This window comes from Phalacrocorax carbo, chromosome 12 (assembly GCF_963921805.1).
Source record: "Phalacrocorax carbo chromosome 12, bPhaCar2.1, whole genome shotgun sequence".
Classification (NCBI taxonomy): domain Eukaryota; kingdom Metazoa; phylum Chordata; class Aves; order Suliformes; family Phalacrocoracidae; genus Phalacrocorax; species Phalacrocorax carbo.
The window spans coordinates 3,301,227-3,314,194 of NC_087524.1; the positions used below are offsets into that span (position 1 = coordinate 3,301,227).

Genomic DNA, 12,968 nt, shown 5'->3' on the forward strand with positions numbered 1-12,968 from the left:
AAAAAAAAAGAAAAAAACCCCAGAAACATGAACGATGCAACCGCTGCCCGTCCCCAAGCTGCAGTTGCTGCCTCCCTCCCCCGGCCAGCTCCTCCCAGTTAACCTACTGGGCATGACGTTACATGATATGGAATATCCCTTTGGCCAGTTTGGATCCGCTCTCTTGGCTGTGCCCCCTCCCCTCCCGGCTGCTTGTGCCCCCAGCAGAGCCTGGGAAGCTGGAAAGCCCTTGACCAGTACAAGCACTGCCCAGCAAAAACCAAAACATCGGTGTGTTATCAGCATTGTTTTCATACTAAGTCCAAAGCACAGCACTGCACCAGCTGCAGTGAAGAAAATGAACCCTATCCTAGCTAAAACCATGACAATGGGTTAACAGATTACTAATGTGGGAGATGGTCAGTACTAAGTCCAGAAGAAAGAGGCTATAATCCAACATTAAATACTCTGGCTTCAAGGCAGGTACTTGCAGGACAAATCAGTTACATTGGTATCCTCGCTGTGACTGCAAACGTCTCAGGTGGAGCTTGCTCCTAAAGATACCTGTTGTGCTCTGTGTATGAGGGGATGTATGGGACTGAAGATGAACTTTGTGGGAGTGTTCTGAAATGTGGGAAGCAGAGACTGATCAATGTCATCTGTCTGTGAAACACCATATACACTGGGAATGATGTATAATAATAAGCCTATTGTGCAACTAGTCTCTTGCAAACTGGGTCCACCTCCCAGGTGGTGTGAATGAAGGCTGTTCGACTGAAGTCTGCTGAAGCCAGGTCTCGCAGCAGTTGACAATCAATGTGGCTCCATTAAAGTCATGGCAGGGGTAGATTCTGTAGGCCTTTAAAGCTAGTTCTGTGGTGGTCCATCCTTGATGCATTTCCAATACTATGCCTTTCTTTACCTGTTCTACCTCAACACATAGTTTTGCTTTAGCAGGTGAGATCTATGGTTTTAATCTGTTCCCAACCTCAGCTGTTGGCTGGCACTGTCCATTACAAAGGCTGCAAAAGTACAAAATCCACATTAAAAACCAGAGTGACTTTGAGGTTATATTTTCAGTGCAGTCATTTTCATGGAGAAAATGAACCTCTGAAGAATCAAAGTTCAAGTCTGCTCTCAGCTACATACGCACGTGGCTTCTGATCCTTTCACATAGTCAATGGTAGAGTTCCATGCATCCATGTTGCTCAGTATTTTACTGCAGTATTTAATTGCATTTACCTTAATTTTCTTTAATTCTTTTCTACGTGGAGATGATTGCTAGCGGCAGTGCAGCTACTCTACTAAATTACTGGCAGTGTGGTTTCCTGGGCAGCACTAGTTCTGCTTGTTTGGTTAGGGTTTTTTTAATGTTAATGTTAATATATCCACAATCTTCACCCCCCTCTCATGCAAGCATTAGTGATGACACTAAATCCTTGCTGGAGCTGGTTCTGGCAGCTTTTGACATGCAGTAATTATGCTCTTTTACTTGAATTAGCAAGACTGGGAAATTAAATTGTGTGACTGTCTTCCCTTTCTATCAGCCTTGTGGGATTACTGGGAAGGATCCTGACAAGAGTGTGGAAAGCAGCTCAGAGCTCAGCTGTCGGTTCTGGAGGGCTGTGAGGAAACACAAACAGGCTTCCAAGGAAGCTCAGATAGAGTAACAGCTTGGAAAGGAAGCAGTTTGTTTTTGTGACTCTGAACTGGATAATGAAAAATCAGGTTCTGTAAATTATTGTCAGTGATGAGGGGGAAAGTGGCAGTGCTTTAATTTTTAGTTCAGCATTTTTCTTCAGTTTCCTACTGTAAGTTATCCCGAGAGTCATGGCCTGGGAATTCTATGAGAAACACATCCCAGTGATGTAGCCAGTGTACCCAGTAATAACCTGCCATATCTAAGTCCCTGCTTCTTAGTAGGACACGACCCTCTCAAGCCCTTTAATGGCTGGGTTGTGCTATTAAGGGTGTGCCCTGCTGACAGTTGGCCAAATCTTTAGTCTTGCTTTTTCAATTAGCCCTTTCCTCGACAGATTTTAGTATGTATTTTGCCAAACTGAAGGCTAAGGAAGGAATTTGTGACAGAATGTATTTATGGATTTTGTTCTGAGGAAATCCTGTACGTACGACTGATTGCAACGGAGCAATGGCACAGAAAGCCTCGGACTGACCGGCTAAGAAATAAGTAGTCTGAACCACTACATTTTCAGAGTTAAGTGGCCCCAGGATTTGAACATTGTCTTCGAGCTCTCATCACGCAAGTGTTTATATGCATTAAGCTGACTTGAGATGGCTGAGCCTCAGGCATGTGACTGCTACTCTTATTTATGGAGCAGTCCCTGTAGACACAGTGCTTTGCTAAATATTTAAAGACGCTCCTGGTCCCAAAGTGCTTAGGCCTAAGATTTTCATTTATTCATAGATTCATAGAGCTTAAGGCCAGACGGGACCATTAGATCATGTTTTCTGACCTCCTGTGTGACACACAGCAAAAATTCTCACTCAGTAACTCCTACATCAGGCCTGTGTCTTGGAGCTGAGGTAGCACAGATGGCTTAGCAAGATGTCACATTTTGATTTAAATACATTGAACAGTAGAAAACCCACTATATGACTTGGTAGATTGTTCTAGGGGCTAATTCCCCTTGCTATGAAAAAACATGTTTCAAGTGGCCTGAAACACACTAGCTTTAAAAAAAAACCCGGGTGCCTGAATAAGGGGCTGGCCTGTTAAACATACTGGAGGGAAGACTCCAATGGAATTTTGGAAGAAGCCTCAAATGCAACTTTGTAAAATCTTGAGACTGAATTTTTGGAAAATAAACTTTCCCTTACCTGCTTAGAGGTCTGCAATGGGAGGGACACCTCAGGTTCCATCTAAACCTTCCCTGCGCGGTTATGTGCTTCCCTGTGCTTTGGCTGTTCCTAGAAATGCTGATTTTGTGGCTGAGCTGATCAGCTGGATACACTTGTCCTGCCTGAGGTCAGCTTAGAAGCTGAAAATCCCAACATCATGCTAGAGGGGTCAGATAATCAGGTACAGGGTGTTCTAGCACTCACAGGCAGCATTGTTCTGTTAAAAAGCAGATGTCAGTGGCAGATTTTAGTGCATATCAGTTTAGCTTCTCTGGTTTTCAACACTTTCCTGGTGAAATATCAGCTGTGGGTCTGAGCCAACGCCCTAGGAGATTTCTGTGTTGGTGGTGAAAATGCTATACACTGAGGCACACTGACACTTGTAAAAGAATGCTAAGACTGTGAAGTTGTGATGAAAATAGATAATAAATGATTTAGGAGCCGCATTACTTCTCAGGAGGGCACAGAATTGCTGGCAGCATTGGCAGAAATGGGAATTCCATCCACAGTAATAAAGCATCTATATCTCCTTTTACCAGCAAGTTGCGTGGCAATTGTCTCTCAGAGCCATGCCAGCATAATAAAGCTAATATATCAACTTAAGAGAGATGCTAAGCTCTTTGAAAATAATTGTGTAGTTGGCAAGCAATAGCTTTTACTCTTTATACTGCAGAGAAATAAAACTGTGGGTTTTTTTCTCCCTCCTTCTCCCTGCTGTGGTGCATTTAAGAAATTAAATGCGGAAATCTACTCCTAGTGCAGTATTAGGTTGGAAAAATCATGACTGCAAATGGGAACAAATTCCAGAAGTGAAAGTTTATCCTACTACTTTACTATGGCTAGATTGCTAACCTTTTGTATTTCCAACAAATATTGCTGGATGAAGGCTCACGTGTAAGGAAGTTCTTGTTAATACCGGATTTTTAGGAAAGCTCCACGTTTGTGCTTATTTGGGCTGCATGTTTCTCTACAAGAAGAAAAAAGTGACCTTCTAGCCAAATCTGCTGCAGCTTGTAGAGGACTGTTCCTCAGCTTGCAGCCAGATCATCGCTTCACATGTGTATTTGCTATCTATCTTTTATAGCTGTGTGTACACAGCAGGTTTTAAGGGCCTGTATAAAAAGCAAACAAATACATACTAGGTTTAAGTACTGAGTAAGCATGTAATAGGATGTTGCCAGGGCAATTGCATCAATCTTCTGCAGGCGAAGAGGGAAGTTGAACCTGGGAGTTTATTGAGTCTTGGCAAACCAGCATTTCACATTTTGTGTACTTCGTAGCTGTTCAGTGGGACGCTTATGATAAGCCTCTGTCCCTCGTATCCCAGAACCAGGGTCTTCTGCTACCGCTTTCCCCCCCTGCTGATGGCCTGTGCTAGGCCTCCCTGCAGTGACTAGCATGTATGATGAGTCCTAAAGCTCGCCGGCAGGGTCACGCTGAGACTGGGTTTCAGCTGTCAGATGGTGCCATGAAGAGAAACATATGAATATTCGAGTACTCGAAAATCTTCCACCTCAAAAACTAGGCTGGCAGAGACAATCCTGGAAGCAGCCACCTGCCTGCTTTAACACTAGAGGGAGGCATCACCTAAAAGAAATCACAAAGGTTTCTAAAATAGCGCAATTTAAAATGATTTACATGTCTTGGAAGGGAACAAAACACTGATTTCTTTTTAAGGCCTCTGTTTTCGTTGGAATACTTTATGGGAGGCCTAATTTGTTGCCCAGAATGCTCCTGGCCAGAGTGAAATTCAACCTTCCTGATGAGGCAGGCAGATTCAGCGCGCGTTGCTCTGCTTTGTCTTAGCTGGGCTCTCCTGGGACAACCTTATGCGCAGAGCCTGGAGGTAGTTCAGCCGCTATAAATAGCTCGTTGCTGAATTCTTGTGTAAGCAGATTTTGAAGGCTGTGCCAAAGGATAAAGAGCTGTGTTGTTTTAGTTCACTTTAGACTGACACACTCAAACAGATTTCCCTGTCTGGCCTCAGTTTGTACTCAAAACAGAGGCCAGGAAGATGAAATGTGAGTGCCTCGCTGTATTTGTTTCTCCACAATCGCAAGCCTATAAGCAAAATAATAGGGATTGACTTAATGATGGTGGCTATGTAGGGACGACTGTGGTCCCTGAGGAGACTTTCCCTCTCCCCCTTTACCCCATTAACTCCTCCCATTGCAGCGTGGCTCCTGTACCATATAAGGGCTAGGTAATGCATGCTCTCTTATTCATGGTAGGTCTGCTTCCATGTCTGTAAACTGCATTTTGATAGGTTGCACAAAAAGACCGCAGAAAAATGTGTAGAGTTATTTGAGGACTCCACAGCAGTTGACAGTAACCTAGAGTTGTGTAAAGCATATATTGTACTGAGCAGAGAGCTGGAATTTACATTTCTAAAGTAGGGACCAGGTGGCTGAAAATCCTGCAAGTTAATTCCAGTGAAGGGGGAGAGGGAGTATGATTACCTGTTCTTTCTCCCACTCCTCATTGTCAGGAGTAAAGGTGGTTCGTGGAGAAGGGAAGTGGGGTATGAGAAGGGGCCCAGGAGCTCTGGTTATCCTGCCGAAATCTTTCAATGAGCTCTGTTCAATGGAGATGCTTATTTCTTCTTCTCCTAGACTTATAGCTGCCTCGCCTCAGCTGGTGAGCACAGCTACACCCTGCAGGGAAAGGGGGGAAAAAGTGCTCTGAGGCAGTCGTTTCCAGACAGGTATGGGGAGATGAAACACTGCTGAGGGAGCAAGTGTGGCAGAGCTGGGATGTGCAGATGGGGACAGAAAAAGATGCAAGAAGGAAATGTGTAGAGGCGGACCAGAGAGGAAAGAGCAGATGTGAAGTGTGAGGGAAGGGCTGTTATGAAATCTGGGGACTAGCATTAACTGCTGAGTAGGGCAGTGCAGAAGTATACGGGTGGCTGCTTTGAGTGGACTTAAATCTTTGAATTTATGTGAGGTATGTATAGGAAACATGCTGATGGGCCCAGGTGATCTAATATCACTGTGATGAAGGTCTTGAGAGACAGAAGGTCTGTTGTCAGAAGGTGTAAGTTACAGACACTTCAAATGGATGGCAGGAATTTAAAAGAATAATAAAATGTGTAAGTTACAGCTATCCAGACCCTGTTTAGAGTCACTTAAGCTGTTCCATGAATTTATCCTTTAACAAGTTCCAGGCAGTGCCTTTCGTCCTTTTGGCAACAATTAAAATGTCCTGAGTCTGTGCTGAAGTGGGACTTGGTCCACTGTTCCTATTGCATCATCCTGCTCCAGCTCAGCCATATACTGCTTTAATAAAGGAACTTTCACGGTGTCTGTCCGCACGTTCATTCTGTTGAATCCCTTGGACACCTCATCATCTGTGATTCTCACCAAAGGCCTTGAGATATGTTTTGTTAAACAGCTAAAAGAAAATTGCATTGGGAAAGCTGCTGATGTGGTTCCTTTTGCCTTTCAGAACATAATCCTGCAGATCTGTAGTTATTATAGCAGATCTCTGTTTAGAGCAAGGAAGATTTCTCAAGGTGCTGTTTAAGACTTCCTGGTTTGTGCTGCAGATTGTTAATCAGTCCATGACAGCATAAATAAAATTAAAGGGTTTAATTAAAACTAATGAATGAGTGAATGGAGAATACACAGCATGTTCCACTTGCAGAGAGCTGGTGCTGTGAATAATTAAAATGTCACAAAGTAGGAGATGTCTTAGTAAAAATGTTGGAGCTGCAAAAATAGAGGCCCCTGAACTTTGGTAGTTTGGGAAGGTTTTGCTCTTCAGATTGGTTGAAATCAGTTTATGTAAGTTAGGGGAAAGATACAAAAACATATACAACTCTGATTTTTATTAAGATGGAGTCAAAATTGGGAGCTTGGTGCCAAACAAACCCTACTGCATTTTGGATCAGTCTGTATGTATCTGGAGATCTGTTTTCATACTGTATTAATCCTAAAACCATATCACCCAGGAGAATATTTCCTTCTTTTGACTCATCTGTGACTGTATTCTTGCAAGTAAACTTGTTATTACAGGCTATTACATTATTGTTACTTGTTAATATTCTGTCTACTCAAAGCACAAGCATTCTTTTGATTTAAACCCAGACCTGAACCACAGCCTGAGCTGGATCTTCCTTTGGCTCAGGTTTGGTGTATGTGACATGGTCAAGTAACAGGCCAAGAAAATAGTTTTAGTTGGGCTGTTTTAAATAGATCCAGGGGCCATGAGGTGGGAGTTAGAAAGATGAAGCCAAGAGGCTGATCAGACTGTTGTAAAGCACAGGGTTATAGATTAGACCCAGCATATCAGTTCTAGGAATAATAGGAAAGCATCTTCCATCTTGCTGCTTGACAGTGGCTTGCTATTATCTGTGGTATGATGGGTTTGATCGCATTCCTCTGTGACCTATTCTGAGGTTGGCGTTCTCCTTCTCCTCAGCTCTGGACTTTTCCCCAGATCTCCTGACCCGATGACATCTACTGAGTCAAGGAGCCTGTTGGAGGATGAAATCGGATCTGGATAAATGTCCTGGCTACTGACATCACTGATGAAATAATAATGCCCCCGCAGCCTGCTTTCTGTGTCATAATGATCCAAGGTGAGCGTCAGTAAGGGACCTTACTCAGCGTAGGGGTTTAACTACACGTGTTGGGAGGTTTCAAAGGTACCGTACCTCCATCAAGTGCCTCTAGAGGCCATGATCTAATGGTAGGCAGTATTGGATGCAAGTTAGAGTGGGGTGAAAAGGTGAAGATCATCTATGAGGTAAGTGGCTATGCTGTTGTATAATCCTAGCTCTGTATCTTGTTATTTCTTAAGATGGCTGAGTAAATAAATTTACCTTGAGAATTTCCACAAGCTTAGCCTGGTAAGTTAAGACTAGAGGAACAGCGCAACTTCCAAGTGGCACCATGGAGTCTTCCATGTCCAGGCCAGCTATACAAAGCCTCACTACTAACGATATGCATAATATATTCCCTCTCAATGCTTGGCTGTCTGTTTAGTGGAAGATCTGACTAGATTATGATAATGGTCCCTCTGAGCCTTAAACATTTATAAAGCAATGAGTAGACTTTCCCAGGAACTCAAGTGATTTCTTAATGATACATTACATAACATTTAAAAGTATGGCATAACCCTAATGTATTTGCCATTGGCTTAATGCATTGGCATTATGAATAGTGTGGAAAAGAGGTATCTCAAAAATGCATTTCTCTCAGGAGAAGAGACTTCTGAAGAATATGGCATTTTTATGCCTGAAGTTTTCTCTTTCCATATGTTTTTCGCTTATTTTGGTCCAAAATTCAAATATTTTGGAAGCAAACATTGAGAGTCTACCTAAGAAAAAATGTAATTCTCTCTGCACCTCACTTTGGATGTGTTTGACTTGGGGGAAGTTATACAGAAGAAAATGTGGGCCTTTCAATATGCTGCAAATCCCAAATATCTATACATTATCAAAGCAGACTAGACTTTCTGGCTCACCCTACACCATGAGGGGCCTTGATTACCCAGAAAAAATAATAATTTATAGCCAACAATTGGAGGTAATTAGGTATGGTCAATTCCTCACATAAATTATGCTGATTTATGTGAATTCTTAGACTTTAATGGCGACGTTAATAATTAACTACAAATTAAAAATAATCACAAGTGCAATTGAGAAAATATCTTCCCACCGGTTACTTTATGGTTCAGTTTCAATTAAAGGTTTCGGTACTCATTTTCAATCAACCAGGGCTTCTATGCTGATCCTTGTGACATCACTGTAAATCTGGGATGAGGTTCTTATGAAGTCAATGGCATCACTCCAGATTTACATAGATCTAGCCAAAAGCAAAATAGAGTCCATCGACTAAAGCATTCCCTTATCTTCAAAGGGAATTGGTTTCATTTGTAATAAAATATCTCAGGGCAGCCTAGGTTAAGCCTAGTTATTTGGCTTCACTGAGGCTCTTTGTGTGAATGAATCTTTTTAGATTTGAGCCTAAAATGTTGAAATCCATAAGCAACCTTCCACAGACTTCACTGGAGCAGATCCAGGCTCTACAGAGCCCCTGCTAAGACGCTTTTCATTACAGCAAGATGCAGTTAAGGTTGCAAAAATTTGTTGGGCTTTTCATAAGCACGCATATAAAACCGTATATTTCCTAAAGTCCAGAGGCTGCCAAATATTATTACGATGTAGCTAGCAAGAGGAATGGTTGAGGTGTTTGGAACTCTGTCCATGCTGGTCTGTTTTTGCAAGGGATAGTTTGGTTAGCTATATTCTCTTGCTCTATATATCAGCACAATATTTTTTTCCAAACATGGATCAATCATTTACCTCATTAGTTTATTTTCTTAGTTACTTGTGAAGTGATCAAAAGCCAAAACTTGAGATCAAGATTCCTCAGTGAGTAGCCCCATGTTTTTAACTTAACCTTATTGAGTTTAATGCTTGCCACACGGGAGCGTATACGGTGTGTACTTGTAGGATGTACGAGCTCTGGTTTGTGTTTTGCCATGTGGTTAGGTACAGCAAAGCAGAGCAATACCTTTGTTTAGGTGCATACAAAAGGTATTAATGTACTTTCTTTCAGGGCACCTAGTAAGACTGTAAGCCAGTAAGTTCTGCTTTAAAATGTCACTCCAATCTTCAAAAAGGGCAAGAAGGAGGACCTGGGGAACTATAGGCCAGTCAGCCCCACCTCTGTCCCCAGAAAGGTGATGGAGCAGTTCATCCTGGAGGTCATCTCCAGGCATGTAGAGGACAAGGAGGTTATCAGAAACAGTCAACATGGATTTACCAAGGGAAGATCATGCTTGACCAACCTGATAGCCTTCTGTGATGGCATGACTGGCTGGGTCGATGAAGGGAGAGCAGTGGATGTTGTCTATCTTGACTTCAGTAAGGCATTCGACACTGTCTCCTGTAGCATCCTCACAGGCAAGCTAAGGAAGTGTGGGTTGGATGAGCGGGCAGTGAGGTGGCCAGAGACCTGGCTCAACAACAGAACTCAGAGGGTTGAGGTCAATGGAGCAGTCTGGATGGAGGCCTGTCACTCACTCATGGTGTTCCCCAGGGGTCTGTGCTGGGTCCAGTCCTGTTCAACATACTCATCAATGACCTGAATGATGGGACGGAGTGTAACCTCAGCAAGTTCGCTGATGATACCAAGTTGGGAGGGGTGGCTGATACACCAGCAGGCTGTGCTGCCATCCAGCGAGGCCTGGCCAGGCTGGAGAGCTGGGCCCAGGGGAACCTCATGGAATTCAGCAAGAGCAAGTGCAAGGTCCTGCCCCTGGGGAGGAACAACCCCACGCACCAGCACAGGCTGGGGGCTGAGCTACTGGAAAGGGGCTCTGCTGAGAAGGACCTGGGTGTGCTGGTGGACAACAAGTTGACCCTGAGCCAACAATGTGCCCTTGTGGCCAAGAAGGCCAACGGTGTCCTGGGCTGCATTAAAAGGAATGTGGCCGGCAGATCGAGAGAGGTTCTCCTCCCCCTCTACTCTGCCCTGGTGAGACCACATTTGGGGTGCTGTGTCCAGTTTTGGGCCCCCCAGTTTAAGAAGGACAGGGAACTGCTTGAGCAAGTCCAGTGGAGAGCTACCAAGATGCTCAGGGGACTGGAGCATCTCCCTTATGAGGAAAGGCTGAGAGACTCGGGTTTGTTCAGCCTGGAGAAGAGAAGGCTGAAGGGGGATTTCATAAATACCTATAAATATCTAAAGGGTGGGTGTCAGGATGATGGAACTAGGCTGTTTTCAACAGTGCCCAATGACATGGACAATTGAGGGTCAGTGGGCACAAGCTGGAACACAGGGAGTTCCAGTTAAATATGAGAAAAAAATCCTTCCCTGTGCGGGTGCCAGAGCAGGGGCACAGGCTGCTCAGAGACGCTGTGGGGTCCCTTCCCTGGAGACATTCACACCCCCCCTGGACGCGGCCCTGTGCCCCCTGCGCTGGGGGTGCCTGCTCACGCAGGGGTGGGACGGGGTGAGCTCCAGGGGTCCCTGCCAACCCACACCAGTCTGTGATTCTGTGAAAAAACATGTCTTTGCTTAGTCCTTTCCAGATGTTGGCACACCTCTTCCCCATTCCTATGTCTTGCTGCAACAATAATATAAAGTAGACCTAGGATTGGTTTACAGAGCGCAAGATTTTTATCTGATGGGTTATTTGCATCCTTTCTGTGTAAGGGAATGGTGGCATGGTGCAGCTTTTCACCTGCTGGCAGGCAGGCTGGTTGATACTCCCAAAAGCACGTGTCTTACTGCGTATCAATATCACTGCTGTTCGGCACATGTAGGGAACACAGTGATCCCAGAACTGCTGGGCGAGAGTAGATGACCGCACTGTGCATGCACTGTAAGGAAGGGCTGGAGCAGAGATCTCTGGGGTTAGGCTGCTGATAGCAATGTGACTTTGCCAGCATTCATTACGCTTTCAAGTTGCTCTGAGGAGTGATGCTAGTGAATTGTCCTGGAAGAGTCCACGAGATGAGCAGGCTGATCTAGCAGATCTAGGAGCTCGTAGCTCCTGCATCAAAAGGAAGCCTGCAAGAATTTTTTCAACATATCCATGAACAACCATGTGGGGAAGAGGGGATTTTTCCTTTGAGTGGGATCCACCCTAGGCCTCTCACTGCTAGGGAAACCTTTGTGTTCTCTGAACGTTTTGGATGAAGATACACTGTTTTACAGTCCTTCTCTCTGTAGAGTAGGTGGGGACAGCATTCATTTGTAACCAGAAGTATTATGGCAACATTAAAAAACAAAATTTAGACTAAATATCAAAGAATTTCATGACAGCTAAATGTATTACAGTCAAGTCAGCATAAAGAAACATCAGAAGCCCTGTAGCATGGGTCACAGGCAGCTATGATATACCCAGACTTGGGAGAATACTGTGTGAGGAATAATCTTAGATTCTTTTATCTGGATGATGAAGAAAAAAAAACAGTAAGGAAAATGAAACACTGGAGCAGGAGTCCAGAGGGGCTCAGAAATCTCCATCCCTAGTATGGAATTGACGTTGCCCTTGTTGCATCTTGTGTATTGCTACTCATAGCATTCATCTGATTTTAGACTGTTTATGCCAGCAGGCCATGGAGTTATGGAGCTGTGAATCAACTCCAATAACTAGGGTAGGATCAATACCTAATTCTATAAAGAAATCCTCTTAAAAAGGACAGGAGACCAAAGCTAGGATTAATAGAGCCTTCCAACGTACACCTCCAATTGCACGTCAGAGAGTTGTCAGTATCCCTGATACAATTTACACTGTATCAAAAACACAAACCTCAGCAAGTACAGAAAGTGAAAGCAATTTTGGAATGATCTGTGCTAGAACAATTCCCTCCACAATAGGTCTAAGCTAACCCAAACTGATGCTTTTTACACAAATGATTATAAATAGAAGCCAAATTTTTGTCAGACCAATAGTGGAAACTTAACATATTGGCCCCTTGGTGTCATTTGAAGAAAATTAATGCAGAGGGCCAAAGAGACAGAGTCTGCAATATGTAATGCTCTGGAGACAGAGCTGAGATTTTGTTCCTAGTGTAGCAGAAATAAATGCTCTTGGCAAGTCATGGGGGAGAAATAAGACATGTGCATAAGTAAGATTAATCAGTAAAGCCAGTGTCTATCTCATGAGTCATATCTGACATCAAAAAGGCCAAGGTTGTTGCATGTTAAATTTGTGCTACTACAGGAAAAGAAAAATAACAAAGATTCTCCTGTGCAAATTGTGCTGTAGATTTGGAGAACGTGCAAGCACTAGTGAGAATGGGGGCAGGATAAGAAGGAGGGGGGCTTTCTCTTCTCTCTCTCAGTAGAAAACTAAGTGTGGAATTGCAGCCCAAGCAAAATCAGTGCCAATGCTCCTGTGGCTCTTAGCAGGGCCAGGTCCTGCCGGTATGTACTGGGTTACAGCAGAAAAGCTGAGTTTCTCAGGTAAACGCTCAGAGAACTAAGTGGGAGTGAAAACTGGCCAAAGAGCCTGATTCTCAGTGCTGAAAAAGCTAGATCTGTTAAATCAGAGGCAAGGGAATTTTTCTTCATTGAGGGTCAAATAGGCTTTTCCTACACCTTTGATGAGCCATTACAGTATGATTGAATAATGGGGGACCAGGGGGAAAGCAGTAGCTACCAGAGTGT

The 12,968-nt window shown here is 43.8% G+C and overlaps 1 long non-coding RNA gene across 3 annotated transcripts in view; it reads left to right on the forward strand.

Annotated features, from left to right (window-relative positions):
• Nucleotides 1–12,968, forward strand: part of LOC135315465 (uncharacterized) — a 108,364-nt gene that overhangs the window by 3,188 nt on the left and 92,208 nt on the right. For all 3 annotated transcript variants that reach the window (XR_010374930.1, XR_010374932.1, XR_010374931.1), the window contains exon 2: nucleotides 7,261–7,420. This is a non-coding gene — a long non-coding RNA (uncharacterized LOC135315465). The remainder of the gene's footprint in view (nucleotides 1–7,260; nucleotides 7,421–12,968) is intronic.